The sequence below is a fragment of the Pinus tabuliformis genome, chromosome 2_1 (assembly GCF_031772625.1).
Source record: "Pinus tabuliformis cultivar Carrire ecotype Pingquan chromosome 2_1, CPIR1, whole genome shotgun sequence".
Taxonomy (NCBI): domain Eukaryota; kingdom Viridiplantae; phylum Streptophyta; class Pinopsida; order Pinales; family Pinaceae; genus Pinus; species Pinus tabuliformis.
In genome coordinates, this window is record NC_142299.1 from 391169243 (window position 1) to 391176642 (window position 7400).

The window sequence follows — 7400 nt, forward strand, 5'->3', positions numbered from 1 at the left end:
TAGAGGTTTTCCATTCGTGATATTGGAGTCATAGACATTGGATACATGGGAGTAGTCCTCGATGTCAATTAACTAAAATTGTATTGTCATAATGCGAAAAGAGGTTAACATATTGGGAACCTTGATGTCCTAGTCATTCCAAATAATAGCCATTCCACCCAAGTATCTCTAAGCATCAATCACTACTACTTGGCAATTCCTCACCCATTTGCTAATTATATGAGGTAGATATTCACTTAATATTTTTGTTTCTTATATCAACATTATTGATGGGTGCTTTGCGTGCCATTTTTCTTTTAGGAGTCTTTGTTTTCCTTTACTATTGAGGCCCCTCATGTTCCATGAGACTATTTTCATGGAGAATTTACACAGAAAGGAAGTATAATGTGAGTAAAAAAAACATGTTTCAAGATTTAAGTGCTTGGACAATGCCACTTCATGACTCCTATGTTTCCTTAACCTGGGACCGAATGGTGAACTTATGGCCTTAAGGGAAATTGACCAATGGAAATCTAAAAAAGATGTGACTTTTGACTTTATCACATACAAGTTAATATACTAAAAAAAATATCCATAACAATTTCATCAATCAATGAATCATTAAAAAAAAATATCCAAAACAATTTCATCAAGCAATGAATCATTACATTATAAAATACAATCTATAAACCTTTTGGGAACTTTTTGCTAAACCATGCTCAAAACCAACATATTTAATATTAATATTTAACAATAATCTAGACAATAACACATTTTGATAAATTAAATAACATGTTATAAAGCCTAAGAAATGTCACTAATAGAAAACTAAAAAGCATGCAACTAATGGGAGTGACCACTCAAGGCCACCATAAGACAATTAATCTATTAAGACCAAGATTAATGGGGACAAAGATCTACAAAGGACAAAGGCAAACCTATTTTAATTTTATTGTTTTATTAGGTGCAAGTTGAACATCTCAAGATATAACGAAGAGCAGAATTAATTTTATTGCATTAAGAAAACCCAAGTACATTCTATAACTTAGCAATAAAGAGATGTATAATACCCATCTCGACACAACACATGGCATTAAGTTACTTTTTTATATATAATTTAAACTTCTATCATAAAATCACAAATTTAGCATGAATGAAATGTTTAAAATCCATTTTTATAAAAACAAAATATAATTTTTATTATAAAAAAATACCAAAAACTAAATATATTTTTTAGAAAATAAAAAAGTACTAAAACTAAATATATATTAAAAAAAAGCTAAAACATAAGCATATATATATACTTTAATTTAAAATATTTTGTAGATTTTTTTTAAACACTTCCCTCCATCATAAGAAGCAAAAATAATAATAGAAATAAGGACAGACCAAAAATCTTCCTTTCCCTGGTAAGTGTTTCCCACCATTCATTCCACTCACTGGAGTTATTTCATAAAACATAGATAAGTGTTATTTCACACTCTTTTGGCAAAGCCTACTGAGCTTCGCTTGTGATATATCTATTTCTTGGAGTGCTTGATATATTGATCAAGTTTTGATTCCTTGGAGATTAATTAGAGCAAAGAAAACAATAGTACTCTTAATTCTAAGTTCAATGCCTATGATGGTGGACACTGTTAAGGTCCTATAATATAGGTAATCTATTTGTGTAGTTATCTATTCTGATAATTTGCTGGTAAAGTTTAGCCTATCTTCCTTTCCCTGGTAAGTGTTTCCCACCATTCATTCCACTCACTCGAGTTATTTCATAAAACAAAGGTAAGTGTTATTTCACACTCCTTTGGCAAAGCTTGAGCTTCACTTGTGATATATATATTTCTTGGAGTGCTTGATATATTGATCAAGTTTTGTTTCCTTGAAGATTAATTAGAGCAAAGAAAACAAGAGTACTCTTAATTCCAAGTTCAATGCCTATGATGGTGGACACTGTTAGGGTCCTATAATATAGGTAATCTATTTGTGTAGTTATCTGTTCTCGGAATTTGCTGGTAAAGTTCAGCGTATGAATCATTTGATGTTATAGCCTAAATGTTTGCTTATCCAAGGAGCCATTTAGTTCTGGAAGTCTGGTGGTCGAGATAAAGTATGGATGTTTGGGAGATTTTTTGCATATAAAATCCAAGTTAGATCATGTTGTAGGTGTTTTCATGGCAAATTTCTTAGGATCAGCTTTCCAACAGTATATCCGGTGCTTCAAAACCGACATCCTGATCAAAAGGTAGATCAGGATGAAGTCTACTTCTCAAAACCACAAGCAATGAAGTCTACTCCTCAAAACCACAAGCAAAGAAGAAGGCCTAAGTGAGAAATTATTTATTTGAATTATCAAAATTAAAAATAATACAAATCCAAACTCTAAACCATTAGAACCACATTTATTTATCATAAATCCAAAAGTCAAAGCTTATGACCCACCCCGCACTTAACTATTAAATTTCCCAAATGTAAAATCCTCGAAATTTGTGAATGGATACATCTACGGTTAGTGGTATGTCCAGTATGTTCGGACCACAACCCCTCAGACATTTAACCAAAGTGGGGTCCAAAAAGTTGTTTTCGTTCTTACCGGTTTTATCGCTGTCACCCTCCACCCCCCTCCTCCTAAACCACTTTCTACTTACCCCCCTCCGAAAACCATTTTTCCTATTACATTTAAATTATGGCGGAGAGGTATATAAAGAAAAATTTCATATGTTATGAAATATGTTTACGAATGAAGGAGGATGAGTAATTTATGGGTGCAAGAAAATGAATTTACAAGAGAAAATAAAAAGAGGATTTTTAAATCATATGTTTATGAAATTAATGAAGGAGAAGGAGTAATTCATGCGTGAAGAAAATGAATTTACAAGAGAAAATAAAAGGAGGAGGTACATGTGAATTTCATGTAAATGAGTTTTACACATAGGAGGATAAGTAAAACAAGACTTAGAGATGTAAAAATAATTTATAGGTACATGTGAATTTGAATTTACAGTTGCAGGTGAAAATCAAAAGGAAGGCCAGTAGAAACAACACATGGTTTTTGGAAATCCATCCAAATATTCTCCAGGGAAAATATAAATACTTTACTAGCCATGGATTTACTAAACAATAGTGGTTTTTCAAAATCCATGGGAAGAGAAAACAAGCCATGGATTTTTGAAATAGTACATGGATTTGAAAACATGATGGATTTATAAATCATTCTAATAAATACTTTGAAATTTGAATTATAAATTTCATCAAAATATTTGGAAATATTTTTTAAAATATATTATTTTTTCCTTTTCCAAATATTTTGTGACAAAACAAAGTATTCAAAAGATGATGAAAAAGAAAAATGACAAAAATAGAACTCATAGGCAGAGCAATTAGATTAAACAGGGCAATTCGCTGATTTTGTGAAGACAATTTCAACATTTTTCCAAATTTCAAGGGCATGAAGATTAGTCTAAGACACCTAGTAGCAAAACATCAACAGATTGAGGACCATTTTGCAAATGTCCAACATCTAGAAATCCAATTCCAAAGTTTAATGACCAATTTAATATTTCCAACAGATAATTTGGAGATATTATGTTATTTTTAGTTTATTATTTAGATTTTTCCAGAAATTATTAGAGAATATTTTATATGAGTTCCTTCTTTGGAATCTGAAGATGGTTTAGCATAAATTATATAAATATGTTGGAATAGGACTTAGAGTGTGTTGGGACTTGTACTGAGAAATATTACCACTGACTGTAAAGCTGATCACTGAGATTGAGTGACCAATTTTCAGTAATACAAAAATCTTTTTCAAGATTCCTGTGTCAGACTTATTGGTGAAGTTATCTTCTCTTGTTAATGTGTTCTTCTTTGTCAATTCATATGTTTCTCTTATTCATTTTGTTCAAAGAAAAATAAGAATCTGAATTTGTTTAAGTACACTCAATTCTGTCTTTTGAACAATTTCAATGTTTTCAACTGAAATTAACAACTAGAATTCTTAATTTCTCTATGTTTAATGGATCCTTAAACTTTCCATCTTTTCCATCTCACAAAACTCTTAAGATCTAATAAGTCTGCCTACCTTGCCCTGTTAAACTCATCTATCACTATTGTAATTGATCAACTTGAAACTTAATTGACTCCATTGCCCAATGGCTTTCCCTTGTTGTTCCAACCAAACCATCTCAAAAACCAAACCCTGAATTTAACATCTAGCCTAAATTATTATAAAGCAAACAAAGCTAAATATAACAGAGAGATCCCTCTTTGAGTTTAGGAGCGCTAACTCCTAGACTTAAAAGTGGTTATGTGGTTACCTTTGAAATTTCTTTCATAGCCTTAAGAAATTACATAGTGCTAACAAACACGAGGCAAGGGAGGGGTTGATATCGTGGTCATAACTCCAAGGTCATTGTCTTTAATGGTGGATGAGGCAAGGGAGGGGGTTGTGGTCGTGGAGTTTTCTCTTTTACATTATATTTAGGGAGTTCGAAGCAATTTGAATGGAATCATTGTCATCACTTGGTATAATGGCTTAAGTGTGATAATGGATAAAATGAAGTAATTATTTGTGAGTATTTGTTCTTGAATGAACATCAAGATCCATTTTATCATAGAGAAAAGCACATGCATTAAAAACAACTCAATATTTCATGTGACATTCATATTGTATGCGACTTATTTTTCATTAAAAACAACTCAATATTTCATGTGACATTCATATTGTATGCGACTTATTTTTCATTAAAAACAATTTACTTTTTCATGTGACATTCTTTTTTTGTTAAAATTTCTTCTATTTCTTATCTGAATTACAATTGTAATTTGAAATAAATCTTCCAGTAACTCTTAATTTACCAATCGCCAATGGACATCATAAGAAACATTCACAATATAATATGAAGAACAAATGGGTACCTACTTCATATGCATTAAAAATGCTTCTACTACTTAATAAGAATTAAAAGTGTAATCTTAGTTGTATCTCCAATATATCTTAAACCATATTTTCATTTTATTTTTTAGTACTATTAAATTTTATTATGTCTGACCTCATTTTATGGTTAGCAATGTAATAACAATATGCATTGTGCTATAGAATTAGTACTAACATGTAATTATTTATATTTATCTTTTATTTTATCTATTTATTTATTATATTATTATTATTATTTTTTCTTAGAACGCTACAGGTAATGACCGCGAAGACGAAGTTGATGATACAAACTATGTTTATATTACATCATATATCATAGACGATGATGATGAGGATGGCGATGGCATTGGTGATGGTATTATCAGGATGGTCAGGATGATGATCATGGAAATGATCACGAGGATGATCTTGACTATGATTTTCGTGGTGCTATGATATCTTAATATGGTAATTATACCTTTGAATTTTAGATGATTCGAATAATGATGATGATACTATCGATACTATCTTGTTATCTGATGAATATATTGAAAATTGTTTACATTTTTTATAATGAAGAATTATTGTGTATGATGAGATTCCTTTTTATTTTTATTTCTATGGATGTTGTGAATTTACCTTAGAATAATGATATCTATGAAACATTTTTATTTGGTAATCATACATTGACTTTTAGTTGATTTAATTAAATATGATGATGATAATATCATTTTTATCTTGTTATTTTATGTATATATTGAAAATTATCAACATTATTTTGATGGAGAATTATTATGTATGATGGTATTACTATTTTTGGATGTAATGTTGTGAATTTACCTTGGAATAATGATATATGCAATAAGTATTGATTTAGTAGCCATATATGTATATTGAAAATTGTCAATGATTTTTTGATGGAGAATTGTTATATATGAGGATATTACTATATTTTTTATGAATGTTGTCAATTACCCTTAAATTTGTTTACAAATATTAAGTTATCAATTTGAATTGTGATATCTTCTTAAATGTGTTATACATGAAAATACCTCCTCATCATCTTGGAGGAGAATACTATGTTGTTGGTTGAAATACCCCTTTCTCCTAGACTATATAAGACTATAATACAAGTTATGTACCATGAGGACCACATTATCCTAGTCTATAACAAGTTTTCCCCTTCATCTAACTTTTGTTACCAAAATTCTCACTCAGTCACGAGGAAAAAAGCTCGAGTTAACTAGAATTTGACACTCTTGTTCACTTTCGGAAACTCATATGGTGGAATGTGATCTCTTTATCCTCATCTTTAGCTTTTTCCTAAAAAGAAAGGCATACAAAAGCGAGAAAGAGCCATAAAGCATGGAGAAGCTTTTTCCCAAGTACAAAAACATCTAAAAAGTGGAAAAGGCCATTTTTATATGAGGAAACATTATTCACCCAAAAGCTTTTGCCCAAATTGAACTAATGAGGAATTTGGGAAATCTCATAGCCTTCACTTTCCTATATATTGGAGGCTTTTCCATTGAGAAAAGGATGGGAATTCTTGTATTGTCAAGTTGTTGAGATCTATCTTGAGAGGGAGAGTTTTGGAGCTAGGAGTTGGGGGAGGTGTTGCTGTAACTGCATCTGCATCTGATGTTTGTAACTTTCCTCCAACTCCTTTATTAATATAGATCAGCTGTTCTTCCTTCCATATGCTGCTATTCGTTCTTAACTTATTCTATTTAACTAATGAATGTATGGGATTTTGGTTTATATTTATTTATTCAATAATATTTATATGTTTATGATAGTTTCGATTACGAATATATTATGCTGTGAAGGTTGATTTGTTCTCTCTCTTATGTGTAGGACCAAGCTTTGGAGCTAGATAAGAGCGCTTCCCAGCTACAATAAAAACTCCAACAAGACATGCATGCAAGGGCTCACATGAATTCCTTTATTTTTTCTTAATCTATACTCTACATCTTGACCTACTAAGAATCCCGAGCCTTAGAACAACCTTTCTCTTAATCGGTCTGTCCTAGGTTTCTGGGATAAACTGAGAGAGTTTTATGTTCATCTAACCGTGCATTAAATCCTACAACAAAATGATATTTAGAAACTATAATATATTTCACTTTGTAATTGAAATTAGTAAAATGAACCCATAATGGGGGTCATAAATGGAAATATAAGTAAAACTCTAAACAAGAAGCCAAAAATGGATGTAACCATGGATGAAAAATTGGGAGTAGAATTGGATGTTAAACCAGCCATCAAAACAATATGCAAACAATGAAACAAAAAGGGTTTTAAAGTAGAATTAAAAAGGGTGAAACACTAGACACAAATAAGGGAACAAAATAGGGCATACAAAAGGATACCAAATTGGGCGCAAACAAGGATGCAAAAATGGACACCAAAATGAGGATGTAAAGAATGGTGTAAAATTAGGATGCAAAATTGGGTGCAAAAAGGATGTATGAAAAGAAACAAAAGAAGATGCAGAATGGGACTAAAAAAG